Source organism: Pristis pectinata, chromosome 6 (genome assembly GCF_009764475.1).
Source record: "Pristis pectinata isolate sPriPec2 chromosome 6, sPriPec2.1.pri, whole genome shotgun sequence".
Taxonomy (NCBI): domain Eukaryota; kingdom Metazoa; phylum Chordata; class Chondrichthyes; order Rhinopristiformes; family Pristidae; genus Pristis; species Pristis pectinata.
The window spans coordinates 99,651,818-99,665,577 of record NC_067410.1 but is presented as its reverse complement, the minus strand read 5'-3'; the positions used below and the strand labels follow the sequence as shown (position 1 = coordinate 99,665,577).

Here is a 13,760-nt window from a genome sequence, read left to right as displayed (position 1 = left end):
GAAAGCACAATCGTTGCAATTTATCACAACCAGCAAACAAATGAGCAAAGTAATGTTTAAAAACAAAATCACATTCTAGGGGACAAGATTATACACAAAAAAGTGAGCAGGAAACATCTGGATAACAATAACACCATCAACTTCACACCATCTATGTAACAGAAAACATTGCAACTCCATCAGCATCTGTGGAAAGACAGGACTAGATCTGGACGGTATGCAAATAAAAGCTTTTCACTATTTTGGTACAACAAAATTGTATTAAAAAAATTGTGACAACCACCACAAAGACTTCTGTCATTTGCAAAGAGCAAATGCAACTGCGCCCACAGGGCAAATGCAGAACATTTTGACCCTTCGCAACCAAGATCAATGCTTCCGCTTCAACATTGTAACAGCCTTGCATTACTTTCTGAAGTATTCTGTTGACATTTTAGACTTGGAAAGCAAGAACATTTGTAACCTATACTAACAAAATGACACCCCTATCATGACATGCCCTGATAAAGCCCTGGCATTAAACTACTTCCCTGTTAAATTTGATGACATGATCTTTAGCAATATTTACAAGTGACAGGTTTCAAGTTTCTCATTTGTGCCACACAATAAAGAACCTCGGCTTCCCCACCCTCCATTTCATCTCAAAAACAATGAACTTCCTGTTTTTCCAGGAATCCAACTTTAAGCAGCAAAATAATTCAGATATCCAAATAATAAACTTGAAGAAACTGACAAAATTACTCCAATGTACATGTAAGTAACTGCACATTGCTGCCTAAGGCTGCCTCCACTGCTTCAGTTTTTGGGGATTTTCCAAAAGGGATTTTTTTTAAACCAACTATTACTTTCAGGGTACAAGTTAACTATAACAATTGGTGGATAGACTGGTCTTATGGTCAAAGATTGCCTGCTGATATGAAAATAAACTTTGTCCAGATTCAACCACAAGGATTAAAATCCTCACTGCACCTACTCTGTCAAGTCACCTCAATATCTTTCAATGAAAGCACCCTTCAATCTTCTGAACTCCCAGTCTAGATGACCTTTCCTCGGAAACAACCACTTCACCAGGAATCAATCTACTGAACCTTTTCTGAACTGTTTCCAAGTATATATAAAGATCAAAAGTATACACACTCTGCCCTGTACTGTTGTAACAATACTTCTCTACTTTTGAACTCCATTCCTCAATATTCCATTCTTAAACACTTACTCCATCCTCAATGCTAACTTTGTATTTCTTGTATGGAGGACAACCAATTCTTTCTAAATGTTAAGCCATTTAGTAACCATCCTGCTTTTCTTCTCTTCCCACCAAATAGGATTTTGCTTTATTTGGCCTCTGCTGCAACTTTTTTTTAAGCCCCAACCATCAATGCCACTGACTCTGATGTAGACTCATTCCCACTCACCTCACAGCCAGTCACAGATCTGCACCCACCAGTCCAGAAAGACAGAGGAATAGCAGGCAGATACTGGTAGCAGTGAGGAGGAATACACAGATGGATCAGTATGCATAAACCAGGTCGGACATCAACCATGAGAGAACAGGAAACATGCTGTATCCTGCCTACGGAGCTTTGGGGAGCCAGCATACCTCGCCAATGAGGGGCAGCCAGAGTGCTATCACTTTGCCTTCCCCTAGAGGAAGCATGGCTGCCATACTCTCTGGGATCTTAATGCCAAATGCTATCAACACTCAGTTCCTGGAGCTTACCAAAGATTTACAGCCAAGCACCGCAGGTGGTTCTCAACAGGTGGAGCAGGATAACACCATGATTAGCGGATACAAGTGTTTGTAGCTTAATCTGTTCCAAATTTTCAAAAACAAGTGTGTCGGCTGATATTTGCAAATTACTATAATTAGTTTTAAAAATCAATTTTAATTTTCTGCAATTTTGACGGTCTTTTTGCGATATCACCTGCTTTATAATTTATCCTACAAGTTAGGTAGAGCCATAATAGCAGGGCTCTTCCATAACCTTATATGGAGTTAGAATTGGTGTGAAATATTCAGAGGGCATAAGTCTAACTAGGCAGGAGCAGATCAGGCCTGCTTTATTTTATGAATTACAATGTGTAATGTGAATGAGAGTACCAGAAGGAAAACAATTTATTAGTTATAATTCCATTTTGTTTTTCGTTCAAGAGAAAGAAAACCAAGGAGCTGGAAAAACATTCTTAATTGGATAAAAATCAATTTGACTAAATTGAGATCTATTCAGCAGAAGAGGACTGGAAGCAAATATATTCCAACAAAATAAAGAATGGGACTCAAATCGATAGCCATCTGGGTGTCAAGCAAAAAGGCCACAATATGCAAAGGGAACTTGAGTTCAGGAAAGGCTCAATACTTCTGAAAACCCAGGAGAACAGTAGAAAGTGCAATGCACATTTGAAGAAATTAGTGCAGCAAAAAGATGTCAAAATATGTTGGCCAGTAAAATCCAAAGATGGTCAATATATTAAGAGGAAAACATTTAGAAATTGGCTCAGGTATAAAACTGAAACCTGACCCAAGCCTGAAGACTTGCAATTTTGTTCTATGTACATCTAACCTAACACCAACACACAATCTGGTCCTGTTAGGCTTGGATTAATAGCTATGCTCCAAAAAGGACAACAATAATTTTTTTAGAAAAACAGATATATGGAGGTTGAAGATGTGGATTTTCATGATTGCTTATGGAATTATGATGCAGGATGCCTTTATGCTGAGACATGGAAGAGCAATCCTGCACATATGCATTCATTCAAGAAAGGGATGTTACAGACATTGTTAGTTATTAAGGAAGTAGTGAGTTACTGGATGGAATTAATAAAGAAAGAAAATATCTAGGAGTTCAACATCACTGGAAATGGATTCATTAAATAAATGCAAGCTTTGAAAGAAAAACAAGGAAGGAAACACATTTTCCAATTTCTTCAAATAAAAGACAAAGGTCAGAGACTGCTAACCATATACCACTGGCTGGTCAGCCAAATGTTGGCAGAGGCAAAATTACAGAAACACATCAAAGGACAACATAATATTATTAGTCAAGTATAGTCAGAATGGACTTGTTAATTGAAGTTCCTCCAAGACTAATTCAATTGTACTTTAAAGAGATCAATGCAGGCAGTCTATTAAATGTAGTAGATGAGGATTTTAGCAAGACTTTTGGACAAGGTTCAATATAGCAAATTACTCATTAAAGTAAAACCCTTCTGATGCAAAAGAAAGGAGCAAATTGGATCCAAAGTCGGTTCGGTGGCATAAAGCAAAACATACCGGTGGATATGTGACTAGAAGGTTGTTTGCAGTAGCGCTTTCATTGGCACACTTCTAAGCTCCTTTTTGTTGTGAATGGTGAACCCAATGGTGAAAGAGCTCTACTTGGCAAAAAGCAAAGCAGCTATGGATGACTAAAAGAGGCAAAGAACAACTTAAAAGGTAAAGATCCTGACGATGATCTATCAGACAATAAAACAGGAGTTTTAACAATCAAGGTCGAAATAAATTTTGCAGAGGATATCACAATATTAGGGAAAAGATGATTCAATACAATGAAAGCTACTTCGAAGGTATGATTTTGTAATTGAAAATAAAGAATGTCATAAATATTTTAATTATAATGGCAAAGGCAGCACATCAGACATCCAATGAAATAATGCCGAATCAAAAATCGGAGCTCAGCAGAATGTTAGTATTCAAGAAAATAATGATATACAAGAGAAACATGTCCCTAAGACTACATGGAATTCGAAGAATTTAAAAGGAATTCTCTCAATTTAGGAACTAATCCATTTGAGTGAAAAATTGAACACTTTAGTCTATTTTAGGAAATGGGAAGGGGAAACCAGCGAACCAAAGAATATTTAGAAGAAAATGTGATATCAATAAATAATTAAACTCAAAAAAAATCAAGGATTGAACCAATAAAAAAGGTAAATGAGCACTCAAGGAGAATCAAAAGATTTAGGGCAAATATATTCTGACAAAAGAAAGGTTTGCCAGAAAAGAAATTGGGTATTAGGCTAGGACAAGGGAAATTATGGCAAGCTTATTTATGACACTTATTGAGAACCCAACTACCACAGAAGGCCAAGGACATAGGAAGGATTGGGGTGAAATTAAAAAGGAGATTAAGAAAACACAGAAGTATGGATCAAATACTGGCAGATAATAGAAAAAATATATTATAGTAGTCCAGGAAACAACAAGCCCCATTGGTGACCAAAAAGACCACTTGTGTGTGGAAGTGGAGGATGTGATGGGGTTTTTAAATAAATACTTTGCAGCTCTCTTTACGATAAAAAGGAAGTGCACACAATATCAGATGGTATAAGCACAACAAGAGAAATTATGGAGGAATTTAGCAAGTTTGGAAGTTAATAAATCCCCAGGCTGGTTTCAAATCCTTACTGCTTGCATCATGGCCTGGTACAGCAATTCCAATGCACTGGAATGCAAGAGGTTGCAGAAAGTAGTGGACACAGCCCAGTCCATCACAGGCACAGCCCTCCCCACCATCTACAGGAGACACTACCTCAAAAAGGTGGCATTAATCATCAAGGATCCCCACCATCCAGGTCATGCCATCTTCTCGCTGCTACCATCAGGCAGGAGATACAGAAGCCTCAAGTCCAACACCACCAGATTCAGGAACAGTTACTTTCCTACAACCATCAGGTTCTTGACAAACCTAACCTTACCTCAGCAATGGAACACCATAGAATTGTCTCTGATTGTGTCTTTGTGCAAAAACAAGACCTTAAGTATGAAAAAAAACTCTTTCCCCTTTCTCTTCACTGTCTCATAATAATGTATAATTATTAAAATAATCTCAGATGGCAATGAGGAGGGATCCAAGAGTGAGATAGATCGGTTGGTTGAGTGGTGTCACAACAACAACCTCGCACTCAATGTCACCAAGACCAAGGAATTGATGGTGGACTTCAGGAAGGGCAAGTCGGGAGAACAGACACCAGTCTTCATTGAAGGGTCTGCAGTAAAAAGATTGAGCAGCTTCAAGTTCCTGGGCATCAACATCTCAGAGGATCTATCTTGGGCCCAACACACTGATGCAATTACGAAGAAGGCACACCAGCGACTGTACTTCATTAGGAGTTTGAGGAGATTTGGTCTGTCACCAAAGACTTGCAAATTTCTACAGATTTAGGTTTATTATCACTGACATATGTTGTGAAATTTGTGACTGGTTGCATCATCACTGGTAATGGAGGCTCCAACATGCAGGATCGAAAGAGGCTGCAGAGGATTCTAGACTCAGCCAGCTCCATCACTGGCACAACTCTCCCCACCATCGAGGAGATCTTCAGGAGGTGGTGCCTCAAGGCGGCAGCATCCATCAAGGATCCTCGCTACCCAGGACATGCCCTCATCACATTACTACCATCAAGGTGGTGGTACAGGTGCCTGAAGACCCACACTCAACATTTCAGGAACAGCTTCTTCCCCTCCACTATCAGATTTCTGAACAGTCCATGAACACTACCCCATTATTCCTCTTTTGCACTATTTATTTTTGTAACTTATAGTAATTTTTGTGTCTTTATACTGCTGCTGCAAAACAACAAAGACTTCACGTGTCAGTGATAATAAACCTAAATCTGATTATACGTGTATCTGTACCCATGTGCCTGTGATGCTGCTGCAAGCAAGTTTTTCCATTGCACCTGTCCTTGTCCTGTTGGGCATGACAATAAACTCGACTTGACTTGAAATATATTCCAAGCTGTTACAAACAGTAACAGAAGAAACTGCACAGGCTCTGACCAATTTTCAACTATTCCTGGCAGGAGGACTGCTAATGTTGTACCAAGGTTTTAAAAAAAGATAAACCAAGTAATTACAGTTAAACTTCAATAATGGGCATATTATTGGAATCAGTTGAACAGAATAAATACTAATTTGGACAGACAGGTTATTCAAAGACAGTCAGCATGAATTTGTTCAGGGAAGATCATATCCAATTAAAGATAGAATTTGAGGAGGCAATAGCCACAGTGAGGACTGTTTGAGATCAGATACAAGAGTCACAAGAGTAAAGGAAGAGTGATAAATCAGATACAAAACTCACTAAGTGATAGGAAGCAGAAGGCAATGATGGGGATGTGTGTGACTGGCAAGTTATTACCAGTGGGGTTCCACAAGGCTCAGTCCTCAATTCCTTTAAATTAACAATTTAAACTTAAATGTACGGAACACGAAGTAGTTTGCAAATGATACAAAAACTCACTACCCTTTGAATGACAAAATTTCTTCTCATCTCTGTCCTAATGGCTAACTCCTTATTTTAAGACTGATCCCCTGGTTCCAGACACCATAATCAGGGGAATCTTCATCCATGCAACTTCTCTGTTAAACTCCTTAAGAACTTTGAACATTTCAATAAAATCACCTTCATTCTCCCAAACTCAAGAGACTATAAGCACAATCAACTTGACTCTCCTCATGCCAATCCAGGAATCAAGAGGATGACTTTTCTCATACTCCTATTGCAAATGTTTCCTCCCATAGGCAAGACACCACCACCTGTGGACAATATTCCAGCAGCCATCTCACTAGGGTCCAGTATAATTTCTCCCCCCGCTCACATCCTCTTACACTAAAGGCTAACATACCACTTGCCTTCTTAATTGCTTATTGTGCTGTCATATTAATACTGTAATCCATATACAAGAACACAACTGCGTATTAAAACTAACACTTTTTAAAAAATCTGTTTAAAAACTATTTTCTGGACAACTTTCCACAATCTTATCTGCCACATCCTTATCCTTAGATCACAGGATAAAGGGAAATAACAGGTTAGAGCCAAAGGAACTATTCCCCCCCCCCCCACCCCCGACATTCAGCCCAATTGGGGAGGAGGGCAAAAAAAAACGAGCAGTAGCATCATTATCAGTTAGAGCTAATCCTCTTCATGGCTGATTAGAGTTTGGAAAGCCCTTTTGCAGTTCATAGTAAATTAATGAGGATTGGTAATAGTTTTGGTGAACAAAATCTAAGGGGAATGAGGGGTACATTAGGTCAGGTCACATATCAGACCATGATCTAATTCATTTACTGCATAGACTTAAGAGTGTGAACAGAGTGCTCCTACTATTACATTCCCTTTTAAGCCAAAATGTACTGGGCATGACTAAGAAGTTTGCAGATGAGAAAGAAATATGGAAAGTAGAATTTAGCAAATGTCTGGATGAGTGCAAGACATTGCAAGTGTGCTCTCAAACAAGACAAGGGAATGGTGGGATACAGAGAAAATGTTTAAAAACAAAGGTCCTCGAAGTCACCATGACAGGTGGAAAAGTTAATTAAAAAACAGGGTATAGCTTTTGTTTTTAAAAAAAAGGCACATCCACAATGCAAGAAATGTAATGCCAGGACTGGAGAAAGCACTAATTAGGTATCAGCTAGAATATTCATGTAGTGCAGGTCATCTTACAGAAGGAAACAATTGCACGATAGAGGGGTGGGGGCGGATTTGGTTGGGTTCATAAGGTGATTTAAGGATGTAGCTACAGCTGAACCTTAGCTACAAAGTAAGAATGAAAATGCTTGAAAGGAGTTGTTGGTGGAAGGATAATGAGGAGCAATTTTTTCAGCCAAGGGCTGGTAAGTATCTGGACCTTATGGACATAAAGAAATCCTCACTATAGACAGAGACCAGAGCAAAAGTTAGACAAGAGAAAAGTAAAAGTGGAGTACAGAAAAGTCAAATGCAAAGGACACAAAGGTTACTAGATTCTAAAAGGACAATGAGTGTAAGGGCACTTTATCTGAATGCCCGTAGTATTCAAAACAAGGTCAGTGAACTTATGCCACAAATCAGTACAAAGGAGTATGATTTATTGGCCATTACAGAAATGTGGTTGCAGGGTGAAGATGAGTGGGAATTAAATATCCAAGGGTATCAGGTAATACAGAAGGATAGGCAGGAAGGCAAGGGAGGTGGGGTAGCGCTCTTAATTAAGAATGAGATCAGGGTGATAGCGAGAGATGATACCAGATCTAGGGAGCAGAATGTTGAGTCCATCTGGGTAGAGATTAGGAACAGCAAAGGGAAAAAAAAAATCACTAGTGGGAGTTGTTTACAGGCTACCGAATAATAACGTTACAATGGCACAGGCAATAAACCATGAAATATTTGATGCATGTAAGAATGGAACGGCAGTTGTCATGGGAAACTAACTTCCACATAGATTGGGTGAATCAAGTTGGTCAAGGCAGTCTTGAGAAGGACTTCATAGAATGCATCTGTGATAGTTTTCTTGAACAGCATGTTTGTGAACCAACAAGGGAAAATGCCGTCTTAGATCTGATCCTGTGCAATGAGACAGGTAAAATTAACGACCTTGTAGTTAGGGATCCACTGGGAAAGAGTGATCATAGTATGATTGAATTTCTCATACACATGGAGGGTACAATAGTTCAATCTAAAACCAGTGTATTATGCCTAAACAAGGGAGACTGCAATGGGATGAGGGAGGAGTTGGCTAGCGTAGATTGGAAACACAGGCTATTTGGTGGGACAGTTGAGGGACAGTGGAAGACTTCCAAAGAGATTTTTCATGGTGCTCAACAAAAGTATATTCCAGTTAAAAGCAAGGACAGTGAGGGAGAGGAGAACCAGTCTTGGATAACTAAGGAAATAAAGGCATCAAGCTAAGAGCTCATGCATACAAAGTCGCCAAGAGTAGCAGAAAACTGGAAGACTGGAAAAACTTTAAAAAGCAACAAAGAGCCACTAGGCAAGCAATAAGGACAGGAAAGATAGATTATGAAAGTAAACTAGCACAAAATATAAAAACAGATAGCTGAAGTTTTTATAATTATAAAGGGGTAAAGGGTGGCTAAAGTGAACATAGGTCCCTTAGAAGATGAGAAAGGGGAATTAATATTGGCTAATGTGGAAATGGCAGAGGCCTTGAACAACTATTTTGTGTCGGTCTTTACAGTGGAGGAAATGTCTAACATGCCAAAGAGAGATGTTATGGATGCAGTGGGAGGTGAGGATCCCAGTACAATCGCTGTCACAATGGCAGTGATGAGCAAACTAGAGGGCCTAAAGATAGACAAGTCGCCTGGTTCTGATGGGATATGGAAAGAAATGGCAGAAGTTATAGTAGAGGCGTTTGTGATAATTTACCAAAATTCTCTGGACAGGTCCCAGCAGATTGGAAGACAGCAAATGCCACGCCACTGTTTTAAAAAAAGGATGTAGGCAGAGGCAGGTAACTTTAGGCTAGTTAGCTCAATGTCTGTAGTTGGGAAAATGCTTGAAGCTATCAAGGAAGAAATGGCAAGACATCTGGAGAGAAGTGGTTCCATTAAGCACACACAGCATGGATTCAGGAAGGGCAGGTCCTGTTTGACAAACTTACTGGAGTTCTTTGAGGGTATAATGAGTGCAGTGGATAGAGGTGGATGTTATATACTTGGATTTCCAGAAGGCGTTCGATAAGGTGCTGGATAAAAGACTTATCCATAAGATAAGGGTGCATGGAGTTGGGGGTAATGTATTAGCATGGATAGAGGATTGGTTAACCAACAGAAGGCAGAGATTTGGGATAAATGGGTGTTTCTCTGGTTTGGCAGTGGTGAGCAGGGCACTGCAGGGGTCAGTGCTGGGCCCGCAACTGTTCACAATATACTGTATATTAACGATTTGTAAGAGGGGACTGAGCGTAGCATATCCAAGTTTGCTGATGACACTAAATTGAGTGAAAAAGCAAATTGCGCAAAGGATGCGGAGATTCTGCAGAGAGATATAGATAGGTTAAGTGAGTGGGCAAGGGTCTGGCAGATGGAGTACAATGTTGGTAAATGCGAGGTCATCCACCTTGGAAGGAAAAAAGATCAGACTATTTAAATGATGAAAGATTGCAGTATGCTGTTGTGCAGAGGGACTTGGAAGTGCTTGTGCATGAATCGCAAAAGGTTGGTTTACAGGTGCAACAGGTTATCAAGAAGGCATATGGAATGTTGACCTTCATTGCTAGAAGAATTGAATTTATGAGCAGGGAGGTTATGCTGCACCTGTACATGGTACTGGTGAGACCACACTTGAGTATTGCGTGCAGTTCTGGTCTCCTTACTTGAGGAAAGATATACTGGCTTTGGAGGCAGTGGAGGAGGTTCACCAGGTTGATTCTGAAGGTGATGGGGTTAGCCTATGAGGAGAGATTGAATCACTTGGGACTATACTTGCTGGAATTCAGAAGAATGAGAAGGGATCTTATAAAAACATAAAATTATGAAAAGGATAGATAAGATAGAGGCAGGAAGGTTGTTTCCACTGGTTGGTAAGACTAGAACTAGTGGACATAGCCTCAAGATTTGGGGAAATAGATTTAGGATGGAGATGAGGAGAAACTGCTTTTCCTCCAGAGAGTAGTGAATCTGTGGAATTCACTGCCCAGGGAAGCAGTCGAGGATACCTCATTAAATATATTTAAGACACAGTTAGATAGATTTTTGCATAGTAGGGAAATTAAGGGTTACGGGTAAAAGGCAGGTAGGTGGATCTGAGTCCAGGGCCAGATCAGCCATGATCTTATTGAATGACAAAGCAGGCTTGACGGGCCAGATGGCCTACTCCTATTTCTTATGTTCTTACATTTTAATGAATGAATAATTATCAACTTCAAAGGTTTCAGACAATTTAGGGAGTGGGATTAAGTTAGATAGCATTTCTTTGCTGGGTACAGAGTTGATGGTTTATGTGGTCCCTTCTATGTTTAAGTGCTACAATAAATACTCCTTGGCTTTTTGACCCTCTCCTGAATGCATGAAAAAAAAATCAACAAATGCAAAAAGAAAATAAATCGCAGCCTCCCTCACATATGGCATTCAGGACAGTTAGCCAAACAGTATCAAGTGTTTCATTTTACGATTAAAAAAACATGAAGAGTAGTATGCACCCTTAATTCTCCTCAAATGGCACTTCCACCACCAAAGCATATTTACTTCACAGTCCACTACTGTTTCTGTTGAGGGGCTGGATCTTGTTTGAAGACTAGCTTTAGGAAGATGATTAAAAGGCATAGACAAACATTTGTCAAGAACCACCAATGTGATACTATATCTCAAATTCAGGAAGAACCCAGCATCCCTGGACTGTGTCGAGTATCACTGCATTTCTACAGAAGAGAATTACCATGCTGGTGTAACAAAAAAAAGTATTTTAATATCAATCATATGCCTAAATTTATTACATATCTAAAAAACAGAGCCAACTGGAAACTGATTACAAGCAGACCTCCTCCCCCCACCCCAATATTAACAGTCAAGTAGTCTCCAAACACAGATTTAATACACTGGTAAAAAGAATTCAGGAAAACTCATATGCCAAGAGATTTTAAACATGTGCCAATTCACACAAACTTACACTACCATAGGCAGCTGTAACTATGAGTACTTTACTGCGGTTTCTGTGAAACTAAAGTCACTGAAATGTATCCCAAACCTGTAAGGAAAATCTCTGCCACAGCACAAACAAGGAATACGCTGCATACAAAATGACAATTGCAGCTCATCTAGTGATGATTGCAGCCAAAAGGTTCAGAAAAAAAAATTATTGCCAAGCTAACTCATTAGAGCTTGAGAAATAAATTATAGCCCAACCAGAAACATTAACCATCCCATGGATGAAAGTTCTCTTTTGTCCATTCACCTCTAACAATCTCACTTAAACCTGTGTATGCTTGTCTTTGCTCTCCATGAGAGAAGTTTTTCTTCACAACTTGTCTACAATATTGATTAGAGATTAGAAAATATGATTACTGAAACTTAATTTAGATAGTTTACAGAAAGAAATCAAAAAAGTAAAAAACACTGAATGAGATTCTCAAAAATCTAACAAATTTCCAAGCCAAGAGTAATGAGATCTAGCTCTACAATTTGACAAGAACAGGTTGAACAAAGCACAAACCACTCAAAAAATAACAGACTTAATTTCTTGGGAATACTTACACAATACTCATCAGCTCTAAATTTTATAATAACCATAGATGTTATTTCAGAAACAAACATGCCCCCACAGCAGAGCATAAATAGGTCACAGTCGATCAAATTTGAGACTCATATTACACTTTATGGTATATAAGATATGACAATCAGGTGGTTAACCTCTCTGTTGAAATATCAATGAACAAGTGAAGGCAATACTCGGGTTCACAATTCGTACATCTCCATCAAATTATCCACAATTAGTAAATACTCAATATTAAGCTACTGCAAAAACAAAGATCATACAATATATCTAATTAACAATATACTCAAAGAAAAACTTATGAAGACCACAGTAACTATGATACTCAAGTATGAAAAATAGATTAATTTACTCATTTCATTTCAAAGGATTGTTGATGTTTACAAGGATAACATAATTTGAAATTTACTTGCGTTTACTTTGTAAAAGTTTAAGATTTTGTTTCGAAAAGGAAAAATACTACATGCCTGTTTGTATTTCTTAGGAGATTTCTTATAGATGCAGATAGACAACTCAGCAATGGATTACTTGCACCTGTGGAAATAAATTTAGAATATTTTACAGTGATAAATCCCTAATCTGTTTAACCAATGAAACAGCCTTAATCACAACCATTACTAACGAGCAAGATTGTGGGATGATGAAATACCTTAAATTATTATTCTCCACAAAACTGCCAAAATAGCAACATCTTTTTAGAATCTGATGTATAAGGAACAATTTGAAGACAGTAAAAATTGAGTCAATTCGTTAAATTTTGCCACAGCTTACAAATCTGTATCATAAAGCCCAGCAAAACACCTAACAACAAAATTGACTTTCTGGAAAACCTTCACAAATATTTGTTAAAATGTAACATGGCATCAATGAGTAGAGGTCAAACAGCATGACTCTAATTTGACAATGAGCAGAAACCATTTGTGGTATTTAAAAACAGAAATACCTACAAATTGCTTTAACAACCTACTTACAGAAAATACCTGTTGCATTAAAATCAGGGGGAAAAGACAATAGAATGAAACTGCTCCCGATGCCACCTTTGCATAAAAAAATGTCCTAATGGAACTCGCAGTTGTAACCAAAGGTATGTGTAGGTATATTTAACGAGGGGGGAGTGAAATATTAAAACATCCAGGCATATATTGCACTCGAGGAGTGCTTTAAGTTACTGCTGGCGTCTTGGCCGGAGGAAGAGCGTGGTTGGGAGCCCAGAAGGGAGTGAAGCGCTGCAGTAGGCCTGAGCCAGACGAGACTCAGCCTCCTGGGCTCGGCAGTGGAGTGCGGTGCGGACACCTGCCTCGGTGAATTCTCGCCGAGCCAGAGGGCACGACGAAAGCGCTCTCACAGGTCGAAGGGTCGGGCCAGCCGCCACCGGCGGCGGGCTGGAGGAGCGACTCCGGGGGCGAGGAGCTGCCGCCCTCCCCAAGGCCCGCGCCTCCCTCGCGTGGAGCCTCCTGCATCCCCCGGGCTGAGCCGAACCTGCGCCGATCCCCTCCACCCAGAGCACGGAAGCGGGTGCGGCAGTCCGCGGTTGCACCGAAAGCCCGCTTCCCCGGTCCCGCCCGCACCCCCGTACCTTGCAAAAGCCGCACACACCGTCGTTCCCTGAGCACGGCGCTGTTTTGTCCGCCATCTTCTTCCCTCACGGGTTAATCGAGCGCAGAGCGAGGACAGGCATCGATGGCGTGGGAGGGGAGGGGCGAGGCGGCGGGATGGTCACGTGACGTCGCCCTGGGGCCTCCCTCCCTCGGTTGTCTGATC

General features: G+C 39.9%; 1 protein-coding gene across 2 annotated transcripts in view; it reads right to left on the bottom strand.

Annotated features, from left to right (window-relative positions):
- u2surp (U2 snRNP-associated SURP domain containing) overlaps positions 1–13,714 on the bottom strand; it is an 82,391-nt gene extending 68,677 nt beyond the window's left edge. The window contains exons 1-2 of one of the 2 annotated variants that reach the window (XM_052018969.1): positions 13,576–13,714; positions 12,463–12,533 (exon numbers count right to left, since the gene is read on the bottom strand). The gene's annotated coding sequence lies outside the window, so the exon portion shown is untranslated. The remainder of the gene's footprint in view (positions 1–12,462; positions 12,534–13,575) is intronic. The other variant, XM_052018970.1, reaches the window with a different exon arrangement.
- Positions 13,715–13,760: the final 46 nt, after the last annotated feature.